Consider the following 14407-nt stretch of genomic DNA (forward strand, 5'->3'; position numbering starts at 1 on the left):
CAGACCTGAAAAGCACTGCTGGTTACATCTTTCTTAGTTACCAGGGAACAACTTGAACGAATTAAAGTTCAAATAACCATTTCTGACTGAATGTTCACTGTACACATGTCCATTAGATTCTGTACCCCAAATCATTATCAATATTTTTCCTGCTGGATAATTACCTGTTTCTGTGATATTCAGAGCACGAGAAGAGGGCAAGAAAATTTTAAAAGCAATTGCTCTGGGACTTCTCAGACAGAAAGACATATGTGTTGTCTGCCAAATTATGTGGTGAGGCATACAGCTAAAAGGCCACAGTGTTGTTGGCAGGCGCAGGAAATCCACAGTTCTGAATTTGCCTCTACTTTGCTACATGACCTTTCCCCACATGTTTAATAAAATATATCAGTGCCCAGGTTTCTTTCCCATAAAGTGAGGGATCACACAACATTCCTTGTAATGCTGATGTTAACTCCTACACATTAGCTTAAGACCCTTGATTTTTACATCTAAAAAGATGCTAAGTCCCAAAGATTCTTACATCCAGACTTACATCTCCGACAACTCCAAATGTTATTCGATTTGCTTGTGAATACTTTTCAATGAAATAGAGAATATTTCTCAAGAGGCAGGTCTCACTACTGGAGGACTGGCTCGCTGCAGTCTTTTCACCACAGTGTTTCCAGATTTCAGACGCATTTAGGGAGGCGTTTCGTAGCTGAAAGCTGTGCAAGAGGAGTTACCTGTTTTACTTGGTATACACCACACTCAGCATTCTTACAGCAATAATTTACATACTGGGAAAGCAGTGGATTTGAGCTCAGGCCTGACTAATTGACATTGACACAGTGGAATTGAAGATCAAAAAAAAAAAAAAAAATGAGACTTTGGAGACACAAAGCCTTTCCTTTGTGCTGAAAGATGTCTTGAGATGCAGAAATTCTTCAACCAAGAGTTTGAGTTTTCAGAGGTTATAAACAATAGGGTTCCAATTTTCCTTTACAACAAGGGCAACCAGTATGTGCAGAAACCATGGATGATGTTTGCAAGGGTTGACCAAAACTACAGGACAACCTTGCTATGCAGATAATGCTGGCTCTCTGCCATTCACTGGAATGTACACGTTTGTGGGCAACCCAATGGACTCTTCTATTGCAAGGCCAGCCCTAGACTACTTATTAACTTATCTACACCTCTCCTTTTCCCTAGGAAGACGTCAGTAATTATCTTATTATTGTCTTTTCCAGATAGCACAAAAAATTAGATAGCACAAAAATAATTTATCTTTGTTTTTCACGTGAGGAAAACCTTTTCAGAATTTCTACGAGCTGTGATGGTAGCTATTATAAAAGCATTTCATTCTTAATAGAAATCTCTCAGTTCTTTACAGCCTACCTCTGGAGATGCACATGAACCAACAAATCCTGTGTTTATGTCATAGCCTTCCTACACACATTTTTTCAGTGGATAAAAAAATCTTTCATTCCTTATACTTCACAATGTGATTGATACTGTCTCTCTAGTTATGAAGAGAAATGTTAAGAATTTTTAAGCTTCAGATTAAATCTACCATGATTTTAATTCAGAGAACATTTCTTATGATAAACCCTCCCATAAGTAAGAAAGTCATCCTACATTTAACCTGCCTGGCAGCAAGGACAACTCAAATACAAGGTGTCAACAAGAGAAAACGTTTTAGCAGCTGTTACACATAAGTGTGTAACAATGATGCAAAGAATATTCAAAGACACACTTCCAGGAAAGACACATCTTGAAAAATAAGAAAGAATGTGTTTGGCATTAAACCACTGCCCACATCAGTGGCAGTTCGTTTCTGTGCTTGTAATAGACCTTCCAAATCTAGAGCAACAGCAGTTTTACAAAATACTTCCTACAAAAGTCATCTTGGATTCAGCCAAAGTGGTGTGAATAATAGTGAGAGAACTCATGTAAGCTCAGATCTTACACTCAGCTGAGAGGTTTCATGAGGTTTAATTATTATGATGCAACCATTCTTCTTGAAGTTTCCCCTCTTGGCATACAGTGGTTTTTTTACTCATTATTTGACACCAAAATGTTTTTTGGAGGGTGAAGCACAGTACCCCTCACCAAGTTGGTCCCTGCCGTGACTCAGGAGTGGAGCACTGTGACTCCCTTGCTTACAAGCCCATCCATCCAGCTCTCAAAACTAACATCTCCATGCAAGCTGTCACTCAGAGTCCAGAGCTTGCACAGCATTTGCACAGGGAACCAGATAGGAATGAGCTGCATTCAGAGAGAGAACTTTTGACTCCAAAACCATTATTTTCACTAATATCTAAGTGACCTGAATATGTATGCTACTAATCCCCATCAAGAAAATGTCTGATCCCTCCCACCTCTCTCTAAGATTCATGGTGCCGTGTACCTGTTGGTACCTCACTAACAGTGATGGATGCCACACCTGTGACAAACCATTTAGAGGTTCTAGCAAACTCAGAATTTAGTGGTTTATTTGGGTGGGATATGATTGATGTAGCTTATACAAAATTCCAGATCAGAAGTTTGAACCAGCTCTCTGTTTACATGCTAAATCCAAGATGTTTGTAATGGAAGTGATGGCCTAGCTAGCCAACAAACCATCTTGTTTAAAATGCTGTTATCCACAACAATGTGTTTCAGAGGCTCATTTTATCACACTTAAGTGACAGCAGTAATGTTTCTGCAAACTCCCTCTAGTGTGCTGAGCATTAATTCTCAAGAGTGCAAAATTATTGACTTGAATTTGAACATTTTGTATTGAGCAAGGGTCTGAAATGAGTCTTAAGAGTACGATAACAGACTATTTGCAAGTAAAGTTCATTTGGCTTAGTTTTCTTCATTATAACTTGCTGCAATTTGTCACCTGCAATTTGTATCACTGTTCTGTTACTTATCAATACAATGATGTAAAGAAACAGTATTTGTTTTCCTGTACATATTTCAGTAGGCAATATGAAAACATTGAGATTTTTTATTTTCCCTACAGCCTTCTAACACTTAGGAATTTTGGTTTCACTTTTTAATTTAGCATTCAGTAATTTCAACACATGCAATTAAATCAAATGTGAAAGCAAGTTAGAAAGTATTTGTATCTCTACTGGTTTCAAATAAATAAATAAATAAATAAATAAATCCTAGATTTAAATCAACATTGTAAGACTTTTCAGAACAGAAGTGAACTGGGGAATAATAGCTTCTTATGACCTGCATTAGTTTGAACTGAGCTATCTGTGGTATGAGTGATCCCAGAGCAAAAGAGCGGAAATCCTTCAGAAGAGCTTCTTCTGTGACACCCATGTGCACAATCAATTTCAGTTTCTGGGTGTGCTGCCCACAGTCATCCTCACATAAACATGTTTGGTCTTTGGAGCTGATACTTATATTCAAATTAGCCACAATTTTAGTTTGGAAGGCAAAGCATAAAACACAAGAAGCACTTTGAATTAAATGAGGAAATAAGATTATGCCAGCAAATAAAATAATCTGTTCTGCAATTATAAAACATCAACCTAAAAAGCATTAGTTTTGTCAGCACCAATGTTGCAGGTGGACAGCGATGAGTGAGGTCTATATGTAGCACCCTATGTGAACAGGACTGCAGTGGGACACAATACTTTGCCAAATAAATCTTTAGCAAAACCTGCACAGAAGATTCTGGCGTGCACTGATAAATATGAGAAAAAAACTTGTACTGCCACCAGAGCACACTTGATGTTAGACAGCAATTCACTAAGCTGTCATATCTTATTAGGAATTAATAAGTCAGTCTTTTCCCATTTTGCAATATCATAAATATAATCCCTTGGAGCTAGTGCTACATTGATAATTCGTAATAACCCACCTACTAATTAGCTATCATTCTACAATTACTTAGCTTTCAACTCTAACAAATTCTAGCTGTAGCTTTTGCAACAGTCATTTTACTCATCAGGCCCAGTCCGATACCTTCTTGTCACCTGGTAGATGATTACTAGTAATGATCAGCTATTTCTTCAGTTGTTCCCATAGAAAGCTCTGTCCATATTTATCATTATAAGTATTTGAGAAAATTTCCTAGAAAGCCTGAGAAAGTAAATTTGTTCCACAATTTCTTTTATAATGGCTCTGACTAGAATATGCACATAAACAATATTATCTTTTCTAATTCATCTGAGAAGAAAGTTAATGTAATTAAGATCCAGGGAAAGCACTCGCTCTCTGTCCCCTTCCTGACACTACTGGTTTCAATCATATTGCATAGATACTGCCTGGAAGATCCCTGCCAATATCCAAAGCAGTCTGCAGTCTGTTGGCATCACGTATTTAAGCAGCTGTGCTCCTTGACAAGAGAAAATTCTCACCGCCTCAGGAAGTTTTTCAAGGTTTTCCAGCCTGTGGCTGGAATGGTGGTCCTAGCACTCATTTTCAGCCTTCTGCAGGCACTTCTCCCTCAGAGCTGAAAATGTGGCTTGCAGTACTTGCAGAGCTTTTTTTCAATATCTGAAGCACAGATGTACTTATTAGCTGAAATAGAGCTAAGAAGAAAACATAAATATGGCTGGTATCTTGTTGTTATCTTATTATAATATGAATCCACCCTACTATTATGGCTAGCACTCCCAAATGGATGGCATTATTCTAAGCCAGATAGCTGGCTAGAGTACATAGTTTTTCATGGAACAATTATGCTCAATGGCACAAATTGTGTCACATTCAAATAAAGAGTTACGGAAATCAAGTCTCAGCAAAAGAGCCCACTGAAAAAATTAAAAAAAAAACCCAACAGGTGGTGAACATTTCTAAAAAAAAGTCCCACAGAAGCCAATGCAAAGTCGTATGCTTGGGAGGGAGTATCTCCATTCAACGGTTCAGGCTGAGGGACAATTGTCTGGGTCATAGCCTTGAAGAAATGGATTGTGAGAGACATGGTAGACAAGCAGTTGAACATCAAGGAACTGAGCACGAAGCAGCACATCTTAGCAGCAAGAAAGATCATCTCCATCCTGGGTTGTGATAATAAGAGAGTGTAGCCAGTAGGCTCAGAGGAGTTAATGATCGTTTACCCTCTATTTGACACTTGTGAGACTGCATCTGGAGTACTATGATCAGTTTTTGTCATCTCCAGAGAAGAAAGACATTGAGATAGAGGACTGAGTCCAGCAAAGGGCTACCAAGATGGCTAGGAGGCTGCAGCACACAACGTAAGATGAGAAGCTGAGGGAGCAAGGCCTGCTGAGCCTGAAGAAATGAAAACTCAGGGGAGTCAATAATGCTGTCAAAAGAGACAGAGAAGACAGAGTCTGACTGTTCTAGGAGGTGCACAGCAATAGGATGAGAGGCAATAGACAGAAGTAGGAACATGAAAAATTCTAACAACCACAATATTTTTTTTAGCACAAAGGTGGTCAAAGCCTGAAATACATCACCCAGACAGCCTGTGGAATTCCCATCATAAAAGTATTCAATACACAAAATGGGCTAACCTGCTTTGAACAGAGAGTTGGGTAGATGGCATCCAGAGTTCCTTCCAACTTAAATTATTCTATAGTCACAAAAATTTTACCACCTCAGATGTTAAATTTCTCAAACTGCAAGCTGTGAACCACTCTTCTGGAGAAAGTTCAAATAATCCCATTACAGATCCACCAAGTAGTGTCAGTGTATGTAAAGAAGAAACGGTCCAAAATTTATTGTGTTTGTTTGAAAAAGCACTATTGATTTGATTTTGAGGGAAAGGTTCTAAATAACATGATCTTACAGACAAAGTGACCATAAAAAATAAATCTATATTCAGTGCTCATGAATCAATTCCATTTTAATCGAGGTTAAGCTAATGTAATAATGAATAGAATCAAGTCCTTAAGATTTTGCACATCAGGAGATCAATCAACACAGGGAACTGACTTGTAAAGTTGGTAACACCAGGGGGGTTTTGGTCTAAATGTATATGAAACCTGGCATGGAAGTCAAGCATAAATTGGCAAGACTTCTTTCCTATAGTACTCGTGGCAGAAAAGAAGAGCAATTATTTTCAAACAACGAAAAGAAAACAATATAATGAAGTCTAGATATTTCTGATATTGTGAAGGACAGTTGTTCATTAGCTGTATCCTCCAGCTACACTGTATGGGTTTGCACATAGAATAGTATAACAACAGTGGGTCCAATGGATTTCAAATTGTCTCCTAAAAGTGATAAATTGATTTTTTTTTCTGGCTTCAATTGCAGCTGAGGCAGGACTCTTCATTCACTGCATCAAAGACCAGATTAAGTTGCTTTTCAAGGCAGATTTCAAGTAAGAGTAAGTAGTCTTTTAACTACAAGGTGCTCCCTAATAAAGTCTTCCATCCTATAAAAACATATAATTGTCCATTACTGTATTCAGTAGAAATAGTCAAGTATTTATCATGCACGTGCTTCCAAGCATTTTATGGATGAGTCCATAACAAAGTCATAACAAAATGGTTGGGAAATTCCAAAGGATAAACAGGTAGAGGATGTTTCTTAAGTGAATATGCAACTCTGGATGTCAGACACGGTCAGAAGTTCTGTTGTGATGTAGTTAACCTTGTGAACAAGCAGAAGAGTTGATGTAACATATAATTATTGAAGAAAACATTGACACAATTAAATCTCTATGTTTAATGCCTATTTACACAATATTTACATCCGTCCTGAAGAGTATAGGTTTTTTGTTTGTGAATTCCTTTCTTCTGTGGTCTTTCTGTTTTGACCACACGCTTATTGTCAGCAATCAATTTCATACCTCCCATTGCAAAAACAACTATTTTATGTTGTTTTACACCACAAATTTTAAAATGGTGATTAATTCAGCCAAATACAGAAGTGACTACACGCTATGTAGGCACAAATCAAGCTGCCTAAACATAGGCATTTAGTTTGAGACATCCCTGTGTGTCTGAAATATCAAAATGGCAAATACACAATAGGTCCTATAAGAAATCTGTGCTCTTCTGGAGTATTAACTGCCTGGCAGATGTCTAAATGTCTAAAGCTAGAAAAATAGTTTGAACTCTTACTCTACAGACCTTACTAGGGCTGTTGGCGACGTACTAAATCTTTAGTTTGGATCTACTGAGTTTGGACTTATGTAACTTCCTCCAGGATGACTGCTTGGAGCCATGAGAACCTTGGATGGAGCCTTAGTGGGGAACTTGTCCTGATTTATTTTAGGAAGGAAAACAGAAGGGAGAAAATTAGGACTCTAAAATACACGATCTTGTGCTGTTACAAGGCAGGAGTTGCTTACCAGGATGAAAGAAGCGTTTCAAAGTGGGCAGGGGAACACGTCTGTCTTCACAGTTATTGTCTTCTAGTTAATTAAATGCACACAATTAAATGCATGGACTTTGGGAATCACTGTTCACAATAAAATTGTTACGTTTCTTGAGATTCTATGCAGATACCTAGACTTAGAGGTTTAAAGGAAGCCATACAAAAAAGTATTTCATTAACCAATTCAAGACACAAGATTCATTCTTTTGATTAAGCTTTGTTACATCCTGGCATTTAATTAGTAAAAAATATATGTAATTATGTTAATTCAAATTAACAAATGAAAGATACATTCAATTAGGTGTATTACTTCCTCTAAAATGCACAGACCAAAGACAGCAACTAAAAGAACAAGAAGACCAGCCACTTACTAAAGCAGGTAAGGATGAGTAAAAAAATAAAATTCATGACAGTACTTGCCAATGTGGATGTGGTCTGCCCTCCTAGAATGGCCTGGGAGATGTAGAAGGCAAGTGGGAAGAAAGCAAGGGAAAACAATAAGGCTTTGGCACACAGGAAGGCAAGACTGAGAAAGAGGCTGGATGACAGGATGGGTGCCAGGCAATTCTGGATTCTGATCTCAAATTCATCAATGACTCACCATGTGGCCAAATGACTCCACCTTAATGTCTCAGTTTCTCATAAACACTGGTATTTATCTACCAGTCCCATGGAATGTTGTAAAGATTAATTAATAAATGTTCGGAAGGCGCTTGGAAGATACAAGGCCATACTCACAGTAAAGGCTAGGAGTCAATGAATTGACTTGCTTACTCCTTTTCAGCAAATACAACCTATACTTACAGAAGGAATTCCAAAAGTTCTATTACGGCAGTCTACTCTCTCCTCTACCTATTTTTTTCATGTGATTACCTGGCATTTAGCTCAAGTTTGATTCAAGCAAATCATACATACATATCTGTTTATCAGCTAAAGCAAATCACATGCCCAAGTGATTGTGAGATTAGAATCTCTGCTGCAAGTGGTGTGTGTGTAAAGTGATTATTTACTATCATACATCTACAGGAAAATCTGATAAGTACTTTTTCAAACACAAAGAATAGCTTACTAAGCTATTTTCCTGGTCTCAGATGGGATAGAGTTAATTTTCTTCCTAGTAGCTGATTTGCTGCTGTGTTCAGGATTTAGGATGGGAATAATGTCGATAACACAGCAATGTTTTGTCCTTGGTGAACAGTGCTTACATAGGTCCAAGGACATTTCAGCTTCAGCTATGGCACTGCCAGCAAGGGCTGGGGTGCCCAAGGAGCTGGGAGAGGACAGAACCAGAACATCTTCCTGCAGCAGATACAATTGTTTAGCAAAGAAAACAACAGCTAATTTAAAAATAAACATGGGCTGTATCTCTGAACACAAATGAACATCATCTCGAATATTTGAGAACACCACATATAACACAACTCAAGAAGCATCGAAAAGTAACATTGGATCTAAATATTTACATCTCAATATGAGAAAAGCCATCCTCTCTGGCTTTGTGAGTAATGCAGGGTGCACCTATACTGCAGTATCTAAAATCAATTCAGTTATGGTAGCAGAGCTCAGCAAAAGCTACGCAGTTCACATAGGAAGTGAGGTATATGCTCAGATGCTTTGTCCATGCCAAGCCTTATGCAGCACATCTACTGGTACTCATACTCAACTAATACTGCAAGTGCTATGAACTTCCAGGAGGAACACATCAATAGCACGTCTCATTTTCCCTTATGCTTTGTCAGCAGTTTGGTAACAATAACGCGACAATCCACTGGGAGTCTATTCTTGTTTTCATTACAGGTCTTTTGTGTATTCCTAATCAAGGGCGGATTTTGTCCTAATGTCTCATGCTGTGAAAAATTAGGTATTTTCTGCAGTTGAAAAAATTTGCAGATGAATAGTGTCCTATACAGTAAATTCAGACTGCTGTCATATACAGTCATGTTTCGTTTATAACTTCAATTTCCTTTTTTGTAAAATGAGGATTACTGTGTCTTAATTAATAGAACACTAAGCAGTTAAACTCATGAATATCAGATAAGTATTCTGAAAACATAAAAAGGGAGGCAGTATTCAAAGAATATTATTACCACTTTCACCACATGCATATTGCATAAAGGATAATTCTGCAGAGAGGCCATGGAAGAGGAAGCAGAGAACAGCGGTGTTATTGTGCCCAGACCGATGCTAGAACAATGGCCATTATAAGCCAATGATACTCAATGAACTGAATGAAACAACAGCTGAGGCTTAGCACCCAGCGCTCTATTAGTTGTGACATTATAAATCTGAGAGTTTGTAAAAAGGAGGTCAATTCTCAGGGCTGATTGTGTTTGGCTATTTGTTGAGAATTGTTTATATAGGAAAAATGTGTCATTCAGTTTACAGATCGACTATGCTACAAGTGAGAAATTCAAGAGTTAAAACTCAGCTGAGCTCCTTCCCCAGAGATATCCACTGGGTTCCTGCTTCAGGTTCCTATAGCAGGATACTGAGGACTTTTAAAATCCCAGGGGAAAGCGTGCTATTAGCAGAATCCACAAGCCATAATTAGCTCTTTGGAAGGAAAAGTCATGTTCCTGTCTAAAATATGTGTGCTCTGTCCACAGTACTGGATTCTCCTCGGGGCACCTCCCTTCGTGGTCTTCAGAGCTGCCTCTTCACAGCATGTCTTTCCACCGTGCTTGTTATCTGCTTGCTGATTTGATCCAGCTTTTTGGTGCCCAGGCTGAATTAGAAACGTGGGATCAAGTAAAACAACTTGAAGAGTGAGTGTGCAGCAGTACAGAAAAGAGTGCAGGTGCAAACAGTGCATATCTACTGAATGGAAGAGATAAGGAAAGTGGAATTAGGCTTAATACAAGATGTGATTCATTTATTGAAGGTGTTATAGTAAACATGAGGGTTAAAGAATGGACAGATTAAGAGGACGAAAGTGGCTTGACTGGACAGGTCAAAAAGTCTATTCTATCTGAAGCAAAGGAAAAAACAAAAAAGCATAAAATGTGGGAAAACAGATTAACTGATAATGAATAGTATTATTATCAGCATGAAAAAGGAAAGGAAATTCACCTCAGCATATGAGCACATGGATGGAAACGTCAAGACTTCCTGAAAATATAATGTAGCACACACCATCCTTGCTCACTTCTCTCCCCAGGATAACTCTATGAAAGTTTCTGAACAGTCTCGGGGAGAACTGATCAGTATGACGTGTACTGGAGTGCAGGGCAGGTCACTGGATGTAAGAAATGTGTTTTGAGAAACGGACTGACAGGAACTCACTTAAGAAACAGGCCGAGAGGGTTGGGAGAAATGGGAGATGAGAAATGGGCTGATGGGAACTCACTTAAGTTCAACAAGAAGCAGAGTCCTGTATCTGGGGAGGAACAATCCTATGCACGAATATATGCTGGGGACCACCAGCTGGAAAGCTGCCAGGCAGAAAAGATCTGGAGGTCCTGCACATGAGCAAGCAATGTGCTCTCGCCACTAACAATGTTAATGATATCTTGGGCTACAACAGATCAAGTATTGCCAGCAGCTCAAGGGAGGTGATTCTCTCAGTGCTCGCAAGGCCACATCTGCAGTCCTGAGTCTATTTCTGGACTCCTTAGAACAAGAGACACATAGACATACTTGTGAAAGGGTCAGAAGGCTTACAAAGGGACTGAAGCACCTCTCCTATGAGAACAGGCTGAAAGAGTGAGGACTGTTCTGTGGGGAAAAGAGGAGGCTCAGGGAGAACTCAGCATTGTCCATGAATACCTGAAGGAGGACTCCGAAAAGGGCAGAGCCAGGATCTTTTCAGGAGTGCAGAGTGACAGGACAGGAGGCCATGAGCACAAACTGAGACACAGAAGGTTCTGTCTGAACATCAGATCACATTTTACTGTGAGGATGATGGAATAATGGCACAGGTTGCAGAGTCTCTCTCCTTCAAAAACCTGCCTGGACACACTCCTGCTCCAGGTGGCCCTGCTTGAGCAGAAGGGTTGGACAAGATTTGGACATAAACGTATTTTACAGCTTCAGTCATTCTGTGATTCTCTTTTAGATAGCACTCCCTACAAACACTGGTCAACTAGGAGAAAAAGGGGATGGGAGCTGTCTGACTGGAAAGAAGGGCAAAGAAAGGAGGATGCTGCAGATAAACAGCAGGCAGGTTTTATCAGGCAGGTTTTATCAGCCTTGTGCAAGATGACCTGCTTTTTCTGAACTCATAGATTTGAATAACAGGATCGTTTGGGTTGGAAGGGACCTCAGGAGGTCTCTTGTTTAATCTCCTCTTCCAGACAAAGCCAGCTATGAGAAGAGGTTAATCAGAACTTTATCCAGGCTGGTCTTGAAAACCTCCAAGAATCAAGACTACAAAACCTCTCTAGGGAACCTGTTCTACTGCTTGGCCATCCTCATCTGCATCTTCGTTCTTATCTGAGGAATGAATTAATGTTTCCAGTTGCAAAGTATCTCCTGCATCTGTTCCTGTTTCATTTTCATTGCTTGTATTCTGCTAATGAAGCATGACTAGGAGCAATTATTTTTTGCAGAATTCATATATGGTGAGTAGTGGCAATGTGATGGGAATAAAACAGAAGGGATATGACACTACGTTACAAACTTCAGAAAACCCACACTTCTTCAGGACACTGCAGTGCATTAGCAGGTAGCACTGCTATGTGACAAACAGTTTCATGGTTGTCATATCTAAATCCTATAGGAGAAAAGGTGCTAGTACAGGGATTTTAGGAGTCCCTCCAGTACAGGCTAAAAATATTCTGTCATCAGGGCAGGGATTTCAGTCCCCAGTGATGCTCTATGATAAAAAAAAAAAAAAAAAAAAAAAAAAAAAAAAAGAAAGAACAGAAGCAGCTGTGCTAGCATCCCTGCCAAAACAGTCAAGAAAATATTAACTAACAGCAACTGGAGTGAGAAGTTGTATATTTTGCACCCTAAGAACCACAAGTAATCGAAGTGAGATCAACAGCTGTGGATGAAGTAATTACAGAAGGAGAAAAGGTCAGCTCCATGTTACTCCATGACACAGAATTTCATTCGTTCTGAGGTATGCATATGTTCCTCCTGAGTCAGGGCCAACCACCTCAGAGAATTAAAAATCAACAATGTCATTTATGTCTCAGACAAAGCAATGATAAATGTCCTTCCCGTGCCTGTGTGGGGAGGTAAGGCACTCCAGACTTGCATCAAACCTCTATCACCACGGAGTAAAGCTGGTATCTGTCAAAACCATGACAGCCTGGTCATAGTAAAAGCCTTCTCAATGCACACTAAACTTGTCAGGGTAATGCAGGAAATTTCCTCAAAATAGTAATTCTTCCTGTTCAAAGATTTCTGGGTAAAGCCGCAGAGGATGCAAGGAATTCAAGGGCAGAATGTAGGATTAATTACTCCACTTTCTCCTCTCATACAAAATTTTCAGTCCGGATGTTGCAGCTGTTTCACTGCACATAGTACTACTGTGCAATAGCTTAGGCCAGGAAATGGGGATTGCTTCATACCGATGCAGAGCTGGATGATGGTTTTTTACAATTCTCAGAGGTGAAGTTTCACTTCACAACAAAACAATAAGAAAATAAATAAAGAGATGGCACTGAAGTTAAGCAGGAAGCCTGCTTAACTATGTTAAAGTTTGAAGGACTAAACATATGGTCTAACATATAATAATAGTAATGCACGGAACAAATACATATTCTCAGCCTACTCACTTTAGCTGCTGAATGTAACAAAAACACTTAGTGCAGTACTGAACTATACACAGGCTGCTCCATAAGCAGCAATGAGTATTTGGTTCAAGGACACGCTTTATTCTGTTAAGGATTAAACAATGACATGCTGCTAAATCATTTTTCTATGCAGTAAGTACAATTTCAAAACAACTGCCACCTGCTCTGTTGATCAGAAATCGATAAACTCCTGCTTTCGTTTACGAAAAAAAAGATCTACTTATTGCCCACAGTGAGATGATAAAGTCTGACTTTTGAAGATGAACTAGTTAGAAATCCATTTAAAATGAATCACATTCGTGTCTAAGCAGAATTTCCTTTTGTTACCTCTCTTAATAAAAGATGTAACAAATGCTTTAGAAAATAAAAGAGCATGCTAATGTAGAAATGGAAATGCAAAGAACTTAACTTGAATCAAGATGTTTTAATTAATTATTCTAAATAGTACAGCAAAAAGCACAGAACTGAACCTGACAACTGAAAGTTTGCATTGCCAACTGCCTGTCTTTGGATGCAAGGAGACAAGTCAGACTATACTGGCATTTCTGAAATTGTTTTACTTCTAGTCCATGACAACCAGCAGTACTTAGGTATAGCACAGGACTCCGTGCCGTTTTGTTGTTGCTTTTGACTCCCAAAAAGGAAAAATTTGTACAGGAGCGTAAAATCTATCACATTCCATCTAAGTGTCTGACCAACGGTCAGATGACAATAGAGCTAGATGTGCAATGCACTGTTGCATTTGCATCCATCAATGTAGAAGGATACTTCAGGGCTTAAAAAAAATCCTTTTACCCTGAAAGCATGATATATAGTTACCATTATCCTACTATGACAAAAAAGAAATGCTATTAGCACTCATCAAATCAGTCTCTTAAAAAAGCCAGCATTTTAACTTAGCATTTCTGTGACATTTCACCCATCACATGCAACGCAAATGTTTCCAGTTTGCAATAAATTACTCCTCTACTGGCCATGGGTCGTGTTTATATTATTTAGTTATATCTAAAAGATATAGCCATCCAGTTCTGTTTGTCACATTCCACAACTTTTCAGTCCTAATACGAGTGTAAATAAATTCTCCCACACATCAATCACACAGTATGGATGAGGGATTAGATCAGAAACATCATTAATGTCCACGCTGTTACTGGTTATCTCACCACTCAACTAGCAAGTATTTCCTCACTGTTCTGTGTACTGCAAGACGTTTGGGCAGAATAGCTGATGCAACCTGTCATTAGAGACACTGCTGGGAAGGGGCTGAATGCTACAAATCTTCTCCTCCCTTCACTCCCTCAAATCACTTCCCTATCTGTGTATTAGAGCAGAAAATCTTTCCCACCAATATCCTCAGCTTTGTTCTCAGCATCAGTATATGAAACACA

The sequence above is a fragment of the Cyrtonyx montezumae genome, unplaced genomic scaffold (assembly GCF_038088225.1).
Source record: "Cyrtonyx montezumae isolate F1298 unplaced genomic scaffold, pur_monq_1.0 scaffold_7, whole genome shotgun sequence".
Classification (NCBI taxonomy): Eukaryota; Metazoa; Chordata; class Aves; order Galliformes; family Odontophoridae; genus Cyrtonyx; species Cyrtonyx montezumae.